The 12040-nt window shown below is 37.6% G+C and overlaps 1 non-coding gene across 1 annotated transcript; it reads right to left on the bottom strand.

Annotated features, from left to right (window-relative positions):
• Positions 1-11288: 11288 nt before the first annotated feature.
• Positions 11289-11394, bottom strand: LOC115932495 (U6 spliceosomal RNA). Its single transcript, XR_004068772.1, has one exon. It is a non-coding gene; the product is annotated as a U6 spliceosomal RNA (small nuclear RNA).
• Positions 11395-12040: the final 646 nt, after the last annotated feature.

Here is a 12040-nt window from a genome sequence, read left to right as displayed (position 1 = left end):
CTCCTAAAAAATATATTTCTCAGACTAAAGTTCCCAGGCTTTTAAATGTTGACTTATTGTATCTTTTACTATTTACTTTTGGAAAATCTCCAAAATTGTGTTATCTAATAGATCCAAACTGCAGTAATTGAGTTGTGCCACAAGAGGACCTGCAAAGACAAGTTGAGCTTAAATTTCAGCCATGCTCAAGCTATTAAACTGAAGTGTTAATTAGCAAAACATCTCACTGTCAATATTAGAATCTTCACATCTGCCTCAGTTAAAATTGAAAACAGTAATCCATTTCAACCTAATTTTAAATTAACACATAGTATGGGGGCTATTAGTGGTAATATGAGGCTACATGAAGTGACATTTTGGGAAGAATTAGGAGATGGTATGCAGTGGTTAAGAGCATGGAATAGGAAGCCATACAGGCCAGACAAGAGTCTTGGTTCTGTCCCACACTAACTGTATGACTCCAGGCCAGTCTCTTAATCCAAAAATAGAGCCATTTATAGTACCCCATCCTAGGATTTGTTGAGGAGTAAGTGAAAGAACACACATAAAGTGCTTATCACCGTATGCATAGTTAGTACTAAAAATTGTTAACTATAACATTGATAAAAAAGACTAAGACATGCCATGGTTAATTGATATGAATTACAAAAGGATTCAATGGATAGATAGCCTCAAGGTTTAATGACATCAGTTTTGCTCTTCTGTCCATATCTGTTAGTCTTAGCCACCTGTTGAACTAGAAAATTCTAGTTGCCGTAATTGTTTCCTTTATCTAATGAATAACTGCAGGGCACTGTTATATACATAATGACATTTATTTATTATTTCTGATTATGCCAAAGTATAATTTTGGTCTTTAAGAAACTTCTGGTATTAATTTATTGTGGGAGGCAAAATAGACATACATAAAAAGTTATGTAATATGAAAATTAATTATACTGTTGCACTGGTGAAGTGGGTCTCTATAAAAAACATGATTTATAGCTTTTGGTGATTCCATGGGGTAAATACTCCCACCATGGCCAATTAACTACAAGCTACCAATGGTTCAACAACCAGCTTGCAAAACTCCTGAGTATTTAACAACCAAGTCTTGTAAGCTGGTGTTAGCTGGCTGTAGCACACCATTGCTTGTATAACATGGTATAGCAAAATAAAATGTCATGAGAGGATCTATAATTATAAATAAGTTGTATGGAGAATGAGGCTAATACATATACATTCAGAGAATGAAATCGCAATGGAAAGTTGGATTAAGTATGCCGATTGAGCACAAATATTTACCTCCCTTCTATTCCAAATTTTATAAAATTAGTAAAATAGTGATGTAGAAGCAAATCCACCTTGGCCTTCTTACTGTTCTTATAGAACTCCAGGCAATTTCTTTATTAGTGTCTTTGTACTTGCTGTTCTCTCTGTCTGGATTTCTATCTTTAGCTATCTGCATGGCTCCCTTCATCTCTTCCTTTACTTCCTTCAATCTACGTTGCTACACAACGCCCCCATCCCGTGACCCAAGCAGGTACACGGATACGGATACCCTTTTTTCCTATTTCTTGCTAAATTCCTCCCCTTCAAACCCCAGCAGATATCACTATCTGATAAGCTACGCATTTTAATGATATATTTGTTGTCTGTCTCCCTCCACTAGAAGGTAAGCTTCATGACAGCTGAGAATTTGTTGTTGTTGTTGTTGTTCATGGCTATATCTCTGGTACCTAAAACAGTGACTGGCACAGTGCAGGAGCTCCATAGTATTTGTTGAATGCGTAACAATGCTGATAAGACAGTATATCACCAGTGAACCAGAAATTATAAGAAATTCCCAGAGGTTAGAGAGCAGACAGGATCAGATAGAGAAAACCGCATTCCAAAACACATGGGAGAAAACTGCAGAGGTAAGAGCAACACCCCCCACCCCAAAAAAAGTCTTCAAATTCAGAAGCAATAAATGCTGTGGGGCAAAAGGGGCCCTGTGGAAACCATCAGTGAAATTAATTAAATACTTAAATTAAAATCACGGGGCTGTTTCTCCATCTTTTCCAATACCTTCTCACAATACCCACCTCTTACTGAGCTGAAGGCTGTTACACACTTAACCATGGAGAGGTGGACAATAAAGAAACTGCACTTTTAACAAGTGAACTAGCCCTTGGACTGAAAGGAACTGCTTTCAGTGTGGATACCGAAGTATGAGAGATAAGTAGAAAAGAATTTCAGATAGGCAGTTGAGTTAGATAGCTGAGAAAGATACTGCTACTCAGGAGAGAAATAAACCCTTCAATATATCAGCAATTGCAGTGGCGATGGTCTACTTTAGGTTGACATACATTTAAGCAACGATGTCTAAACATGCTTTAAGCCCTATCCATTTACATATAGCTGAGTTCACAGGCAATACTGCCCATTCAATGGAACATCCTGTTAGGGAAACACATACAACTGCAGAGAAATCCATGAAAACTACCGGTATTCGGAACCTAGCCCTTTATTCATAAACATGAACAGATAGCCAAGTACCTCTAGAGAGCTGCATAAAACAGAAAGGCCACCATAAACCACGAGAACAACTGATCTCAGAGGAAATAGATATAATGCATGCAATAGATGAGGAATACAACAATAACAATAAAATTTTTGAGAAATTCGAAAAAAATAATTTTCATTCATAAAACAAAATAAGCTTCACAGCAACACAAAGATTAGAGAACAAGAAACAGTTCTTGGAAATTATCTTTTTAGCAAAATAAGAAAAATTCAAGAAAAGTATTAAATAATAGAATGTGCATGATTGAAGAGCAAATTGGGGCTGTGGAGAATAAAGTCAAGGATTTAAAAAAATGAAATATAGAAACCAACAAACGAAGAACTCCTACAAGCTAAAGAGATGAACATTTGAGATAAAAGTTAAGAGATGTTGTCAATCAATCCTAGAAGTTTAATCTAATAAGAGACAACATAGTAAGAGGGGAGAAATAATCAAATAAATAATAAAACAGAAAAATGGTTCCCAAGCTTAAAAAAGGAATTTTCTGAATAAAGAGATTTATCCAATGCTGACCGAGAAGGATAATAAATGACCCATATCTGGGCATATTCTTATGTATTTCATAACTCCAAGGGTAAAAGAAAATTCCAGAAGCTTCTATGGAGACAGAGCCAGAAAGAAAATTTTTTCCAAAGGAGTAAAAATCAGATTTGTATAAGGAGAAAAAGAAGCAATACCTTCAAAGTTCTGAGGGAAAACCATTTTTTAACTTACAATTCTATATCTAGTCAAGCTAACACTATAGTGAGGCAAAATAAGGATTCCTTCAGACATGGAGAGAGTCAGAAAGTTATTCCCTGCAGACTTCACTGAAAAAAATTACTCAAGAAGCTACTGTAGCAAAATGAAAAATAAATCCAGGGCAGAAAATTGGAAATGCAAGAAACAAAAGTACACGAAGAGGCTAGAAATACTTATATATATGCTTAAATAACAGTTGATGCATAACTTAAAAAAAATCCCTAGAACTAATTTTCCAGATCACTATAATATGGAAGATGGACAGGGCAGGCTGAAAGGGTAATGGAGTGCTAAAGATCTTATCTTTTTCAGGGGAAGTGTACAGATACCTGTTAGTTGTACATGAAGAAGGAAAATGTTAATTTTTAATATTTATTAACAGTTTAAGGGTAGCCACTAAAATAATAGAAATAGGATGTGTAACAAAGCTGTATAGGGGCAAAAAAGAAAAAGCCAACAAAGTGCAAGAAAGTAAAAGGGAGGGGAAGGTAAGGAAAAGAATGGGAATAGAAGTGGAAAAGAAAAAAATAAGGAAAGAAAGGTAAATATAAGGCATAAAATAGAGCATCATTAATCATATAAATATGTATGGGTTAAATTCCCTGATTCAAAGAAAAAGACATTTAAATAGAGTTAAACACAACTCCCCTTCTAACAATATGGTATGGTATAATTTCTGTATATACCATAAAGAAATATACTAGAAATAAGCCAAAAGAATTAAATGACACAGAGAATTTGAAAATAAAGAGATAGGGAAATAAACACCAGGCAAATGCATGTTTTAAAAAAGCACATATCAATACTAGATATAACTTAAGGCCAAATGCTGAATGTGGTATATATATATATATATATATAAAACAATTAAATGAGACATAGAGATCTATCTTATATTAGTATATTAGTACAATCTATTATCGTTCAAGAGAATATATATCTTGTCAACTAAGATATATATTGTATACCTATTTATATTTATATGTATATCTATATCTATAATATATATCCACACATATATCCATCAAAGAAGGACTTCACATCTTTTTCAGGAAAAGATTTACAAAGATTGATAATGAATATGGCCACAAAGGAAAAGAACACATTCTCCAAAGCAGAAGTTAAGCAAGTCATTTTCTCTTAACACAGAAGCAAAATCAAGAATTTAATAAAAAGACAGTAATAAAATTAATCTATATATTAATTTCTTATTATAGCTGTAAGAAATTGCCCCACACTTAGTGATTTAAAACAACGTAAATGTATTATTTGGAGATCAGAAATCAGAAGTAGATCTTATGAGGCTAAAATCAAGTGTCAACAGATCTCTGTTTTTTCTGGAGGCTCTAGGGGAAAATTCTTTTTTTGTCTTTTCCAGTTTCTAGAGGTTACCCTCATCACTCTGTATTGCCTTATCTCTTTCTCTGACTCTGCTGCCTTTCTCTTTCATCTTTTAAGGACCCTTGAGATTATATTGGGCCCTCCCTATCTTAAGATAGTTGACAATCACATCTGCAAAGACCCTTTTGCCATGTAATGTAACAGTTTCTAGGGATTAAGACATGGACATCTTTGCAGGGAGATTGGGGGAGGAGGTTGTCCTATCCATCACAATCAGGGAGTGAAATGACACCCTTCTAAATAACTCTTGGATTTAAAAAAAAAGAAATAAAAACTCAAATTACAACTTATTTAAAAATGAAAAACAGTTATTGTAGTATATATTCAAACCCATGAAATGCTTCAAAGATGTACTCAGAGGACAAGGTACAGCTTTAAACATATGTATTACAAAACAGTCAATATTGGGAAAAAATTAAGTGCTTAATTCAACAAACTAGAAAATTAATAGAAAAAATATGCCCAAAGAAATCAGAAAGAGCTGATACAGATAATGCTATAGAAAACAGTAAGACAAGCCAACAATATATTAAATAAATCAACAAAACTGAAATTTGGTTTTGGAAAGAACAAGAAAAAAAAACTTGACAAGTGTGATTATGAAAAAAAGAGCAAACACACAAGTAAAGTTAAGAATGAGAAAGCAGAATTAAATATATGGAGCATATTTTAAAATTTGTAAGAAGAATTCTATATGTACAATTTTATACCCTACATTTAAACTCATGATTACAGAAAATACCTGAAGAAATAGTAGAAAGTTTGAATAGGAAAATAACAATATAAGAATATGAAAAGATATTCAAAAATTTTACCCTTACCATGTATCTGACTCAGATGATTTTACAGTAGAATTCCATCAAATCTACAATAGACATATCATTGTAGTGCTATGCAAATTGTGCTAGTCATATAACAAAAATGAAAAGCTTTCTAATTCACTCTGTGCAACCACTGCCTGTACTCCCCAAACAATCACACTTCCTGTTTCTTCTTTTCTCTCTCCTCACTACGCATTGGTTAGAACAATATTCAGTGTTTACATTATTGTGATGCTGGGCACATTAATGTGTATGATTTTTTTGTTTTTGTTTTGAAGTTGTCATCTTCCTGAATCATCACTCTCTTTTTCAGGTTATTCACCTCTGTTTTCTTGTTTTGGTTTCTCTCATGTCAGAGTTTCCTCAGATGTCTGTGATCTTTAGGTGTCCAATCATATTTATGAGGGAGATACTAAAAAGATTACTAGCAACGTTGAGCATGTGGGTAGGGTTTTTGGGCTGTAGGGTTCACTGCCAATGGTATAGTTGCACTGTTTCATTGGGGAACCCCTGATTGTCAGTACCTTTAGACTCAGTGTTTTTAGATTTTTCTTCTTGTGCTAGTAGTATCCTGCAGAGAGACATCCTCCCATCTACTGTCTGGAATGTACAATCTAGTGTTTTGGGATCCCAGTTGATGAAGAAGGTTTAAGGTGTCAATAGTCAGTGCTCAGAGAATTTTACTTAATCCCAGTTTTCAATATGGTATCTCCACCCTCATCTATGCTTCATATTCTCTAGTCCAGACATATGTTTTATCTTCTACACAGGCTATACCTTCGGTCCTCTGATGAGTTTGGGGAACAGTAGTCAACCACACAGCCAGGGATCAAAGGAGTATACATCTGAGACTCCAGATGTTCAGATTTTCAAGCACTGCTGTTTTCAACCTCTTCTTCCCCCCTCTTTCCAGAGGTACTTGGTACAGTCAGTTCCTGGGATTTAAGGAGACTCTTCAGTACAAGTCATGTTGTTTCTTGGTTTCCCCTACTATCTGCTTAAGGTTCAGGTTACTTTTTAAATTTTAAGTTCTGGGGTACTGGTGCAGGATGTGCAGGTTTGTTACATAGGTAAACGTGTGCCATGGTGGTTTGCTCCACCTATCAATCCATCACCTAGGTATTAAGCCCTGCACGCATTAGAAATTTTTCCTAATGGTCTCCCTCCCCTACCCACCCACCGACAGGCCCCATTGTGTGTTGTTCCCCTCCCTGTGTCCATGTGTTCACGTTGTTCAGCTCCCACTTATAAGTGAGAACACGTGGTGTTTGGTTTTCTGTTCCTGCGTTAGTTTGCTGAGGATAATGGCTTCCAACTCGACCCATGTCCCTGCAAAGGACATGATCTCATTCCTTTTTTATGGCTGCATAACCACATTTTCTTTATCCAGTCTACCATTTATGGACATTTAGGTTGATTCCATGTCTTTGCTATTGTGAACAGTGCTGCAATGAACACGTTTGCGTGTATCTTTATAATAGAATGATTTATATTCCTTAGGGTGTATATCCAGTAATGGGATTGCTGGGTCAAATGGTATTTCTGCCTCTAGGTCTTTGAGGAATCATCACACTGTCTTTCACAATAGTTGAACTAATTCACACTCCCACCAACAATGTAAAAGTGTTCCTTTTTCTCCACAACCTTGCCAGCATCTGTGTTTGTTGTTTTTTGACTTTTTAAAAAATAGCCATTATGACTGGTGTGAGATGGTACCTCAGTGTGGTTTTGATTTGCATTTCTCTAATGATCAGTGATGTCGAGCTTTTTTCATATATTGTTTTTTATATATGTTTTTCATATATGTTTCATACACGTATGTTTTTCATGTTTCATACACGTATGTTTTTCATATATGTTTCATGCATGTATGTTTTTCATATATGTTTCATATACATATGTTTTCATATATGTTTCATACACGTATGTTTTCATATATGCTTCATACACGTATGTTTTCATATATGTTTCATATATGAAGTTCATTCATGATTTGGCTCGCTGCTTGCCTGTTGTTGGTGTATAAGAATGCTAGCTGTTTTTGTACATTGATTTTATATCCTGAAACTTGCTGAAGTTGCTTATCAGCTTAAGAAGCTTTTGGGCTGAGACAATGGAGTTTTCTAGATATAGCATCATGTCATCTGCAAAAAAGATAGTTTGACTTCCTCTCTTCCTATTTGAATATGCTTTATTTCTTTCTATTGCCTGATTGCCCTGGCCAGAACTCCCAATACTAGGTTGAATAGGAATGGTGAGAGAGGGCATTCTTGTCTTGTGCTGGTTTTCGAAGGGAATGCTTCCAGCTTTTGCCCATTCAGTGTGCTGTTGGCTGTGGGTTGTCATATATGGCCCTCATTATTTTGAGGTATGTTCCTTCAGTACCTAGTTTATTGAGAGCTTTTAACATGAAAGGACGTTGAAGTTTATCAAAGGCATTTTCTGCATCTATTGATATAATCATGTGGTTTTTGTCTTTAGATCTGTTTATGTGATGAATCACATTTATTGATTTGTGTATGTTGAACCAACCTTGCATCCTGGGGATGAAGCCAACTTGATCATGGTGGATAAACTATTTGATGTGCTGCTGGATTTTGTTTGCCAGTATTTTATTGAGGATTTTTGCATCTATGTTCATCTAGGATATTGGCCTGAAGTGTTCTTTTTTCATTGTGCCTCTGCCAGGTTTTGATATCAGGATGATGCTGGCCTCATAAAATGAGTTAGGGAGGAGTCCCTACAATTTTTAAAATTTGTTTTAGTATAAATGATGCCAGCTCTTCTTTGTACCTCTGGTAAAATTCAGCTGTGAATCCATCTGGTCCTGGACTTTTTCTGGTTGATAGGCTATTTATTACTGCCTCAATTTCAGAACTCATTATTGGTCTATTCAGGGATTCAATTTCTTCCTGTTTCAGTCTTGGGAGGGTGTATGTGTCCAGGAGTTTATCCATTTCTTCTAGATTTTCTAGTTTATGTGCATAGAGGTGTTTATAGTATTCTCTGATGGCTGTTCGTATTTCTGTGGGGTCAGTGGTGATATCCCCCTTATCATTTCTGATTGTGTTTATTTGCATCTTCTCTCTTTTCTTCTTTATTCGTTTAGCTAGTGGTCTATTTTATTAACCTTTTCAAAAAACCAGCTCCTGGTTTCGTTGTTATGTTGAAGGGTTTTTTGTGTCTCTATCTCCTTCAGTTCAGCTATGATCCTAGTTAATTCTTGTCTTCTGCTAGCTTTGGGGTTTGTTTGCTCTTGCTTCTCTAGTTCTTTTAGTTGAGATGTTAGGTTGTTAACTTGAGATATTTCTAGCTTTTTGACGTGGGCATTTAGTACTATAAATTTCCCTCTTAACACTGCTTTAGCTGCATCCCAGAGATTCTGGTACATTGTCTCTTTTTTCTCATTAGTCTCAAAGAATTTCTTGATTTCTGCTTAATTTTATTATTTACCCAAGAGTCATTCAGAAGAAGGTTTTTCAATTTCCATGTAATTGTGTTATTTTGAGTCAATTTCTTAATCTTGAGTTCTAATTTGATTGCACTGTGGTCTGAGAGACTGTTAGGATTTCAGTTATTTTGCATTTGATGAGGAGTGTTTTACTTCTGATTATGTGATCAATTTTACAGTAAGTGCCATGTGGCAATGAGAAGATGTATATTCTGTTGAATTTGGGTGGAGAGTTCTGTAGATACCTATCAGCTCCATTTGATTCAGAGCTGAGCTCAGGTTTTAAATATCTTTGTTAATTTTGTGTCTCAATGATCTAATATTGACATTGAGGTGTTAAAGTCTCCCAATATTATTGTGTGGGAGTCTAAGGCTCTTTGTAGGTCTCTAAGAACTTGCTGTATTAACCTGGGTGCTCCCATATTGGGTGCATATATAAGATAATTAGCTCTTCTTGTTGAATTGAACCTTTTACCATTATATAATGCCCTTCTTTGTCTTTTTTGAACTTTGTTGGTTTAAAATCTGTTTTGTCAGAAATTAGGATTGCAACCCCTGCTTTTCTGTGTTTTCCATCTGCTTGGTAAAATTTCCTCCATCCCTTTATTTTGAGCCTATGTGTGTCCTTGCATGTGAGATGGGTCTCTTGAAGACAGCATACCAATGGGTCATGATGAGAGGTGACAACGTGCTAGCAGCCCTTGCTCGCTCTCGGTGCCTCCTCGACCTTGGCGTCTGCTCTGGCCGTGCTTGAGAAGCCCTTCAGCCCACCGCTGCCCTACGAGGGCCCCTCTCTGGGGCTGGCCGAGGCCGGAGCTGGCTCTCTCTGCTCACGGGGAAGTGTGAAGAGAGAGGTGCAGGTGGGAGCCGGGGCTGCACGCAGCGCTCACAGGCCAGCGCAGGTTCCAGGTGAGCATGGGCCTGCTGGGCTTGATCAGAGGCTGAATCCTGTGTGTGCACCACTGTTCCCTCCTCGTGGGACCGTTGGCCACAATAGCAGGTCTCCGTCTCTTTCTCACTTCCCGTCTTTTCCTCTTGATTGTCTGGGATGAGCTCCCTCTGGGCTGCTGGAGCCCTGTGGGCTGGAGCCCTGCTGGAGCCCTCTGGAGCCCTCTCGGCTGCTGGGCTGCTGTCTGGATGAGCTCCCTCAGGCTAGGTGCCGCAAAGTCCCATGGTGAGTGCCAGTGAGAGGTGAGGCTGGCTGGGCTTCTGGCATGGGTGGGGACTTGGAGAACTTTTCTGTCTAGCTAAAGGATTGTAAACGCACCAATCAGCACTCTATGTCTAGCTAAAGGTTTGTAAACACACCAATCAGCGCTCTGTGTCTAGCTAATTGGGTGGGGACTTGGAGAACTTTTCTGTCTAGCTAAAGATTGTAAACGCACCAATCAGCACTCTGTGTCTAGCCAAAGGTTTGTAAATGCACCAATCAGCACTCTGTCAAAATGGACCAATCAGCTCTCTGTAAAACGGACCAATCAGCTCTCTGTAAAATGGACCAATCAGCTCTCTGTAAAGTGGACCAATCAGCAGGATGTGAGTGGGGCCAGGTAAGGGAATAAAAGTAGGCCACCCGAGCCAGCAGCGGCAACCCGCTGTGGTCCCCTTCCATGTTGTGGAAGCTTTGTTCTTTCACTCTTCACAATAAATCTTGCTGCTGCCCAGTCTTTGGGTCCACACTACCTTTATGTGCTGTAACACTCACCTCTGAAGGTCTGCAGCTTCACTCCTGAAGCCAGCGAGACCACAAACCCACTGGGAGGAATGAACAACTCTGGACGCGCTGCCTTTAAGAGCTGTAACACTCACTGCGAAGGTCTGTGGCTTCACTCCTGAAGTCAGTGAGACCATGAACCCACCAAAAGGGAGAAATTCCGGACACATCTGAACATCAGAAGCAACAAACTCCAGACACACCATCTTTAAGAACTGTAACACTCACCGCGAGGGTCCATGGCTTCATTCTTTAAGTCAGCGAGACCAAGAACCCACCAATTCCAGACACAATGACTCTATCAAGCTTGCCATCTGTGCCTTTTAATTGGGACATTTAGTCCATTTACATTTAAGGTTAGTATTTTTGTGTGTGAATTTGATCCTATCATCATGATGCTAGCTGGTTATTTTGCAGGCTTGTTTATGTGGTTGCTTCATGGTGTCACTGGTCTGTGTAATTCAGTGGGTTTTTATAATGGCTGGTAGTGGTTTTTCCTTTCCATATTCAGTGCTTCCTTCAGGAGCTCTTGCAAGGCAGGCCTGGTGTTGAAAAATTCACTAAGTGTTTGCTTGTCTGAAAAGGATCTTACTTTCTTATTCGCTTATGAAGAAAAATAAGGAATGCTTCATGAATTTGCATGTCATCTTTGTGCAAGGGACATGCTAATGTTCTCTCTACCATTCCATTTTAGTATATATGCTGCTGAAGTGACCGCCAAAATATTTTCTTAATGGTTGCGTAATAGTCTTCATTCATTCTTCAACTGGTAGTTGTCCATTTTTCTTTCACCTTTTTACATTAGCAGAAAGATCCACAAGGAACATATGTATATCCATAGATGTGGGGTTTTCTGTTAAACATAAAAATGGAATTGTTCAGTGTGTACTGTTTTTGAGTGCAAGTAACAGAACTCAAACCAGCAGTGGTTTAAACCAGGAATATATTAGTTGTTTAGTGAACAAGAAATCTGGTAGAAGATAGTCATAGTTTGAGTGTTCAAAGTCATAGTCCACAAGCCAAGCTCTTTTCATAATTCTATTCTTCCATTCCTGGGCATATTGCCTCTTGGTTACAAGATGTCTACTGAAGCTCCAGATGTTCACACAACAAGATACAAAGTATAATGGGAAGGAAGAGGGCAAACAAACCCTGTTTTATATAGTTCTCTGTAAGGTATAACTGTATGGCCCCAAGTAAACTTTCTCTTACATCTAGATGGCCAAAAACAGTTTCACGTATACCCAGCTCTATACCAGTCAATGGTCAATGGGAATGGCATGTCATGATTTGTTTGGACTGGGTGCATTCCTCCCTAGACAAGACCGTGCTCCTATCAGTGAAGAAAAAAATACATAGAGAAA

Source organism: Gorilla gorilla, chromosome X (assembly GCF_029281585.2).
Source record: "Gorilla gorilla gorilla isolate KB3781 chromosome X, NHGRI_mGorGor1-v2.1_pri, whole genome shotgun sequence".
Taxonomy (NCBI): Eukaryota; Metazoa; Chordata; class Mammalia; order Primates; family Hominidae; genus Gorilla; species Gorilla gorilla.
This window is presented reverse-complemented; position numbering and strand designations above follow the sequence as displayed.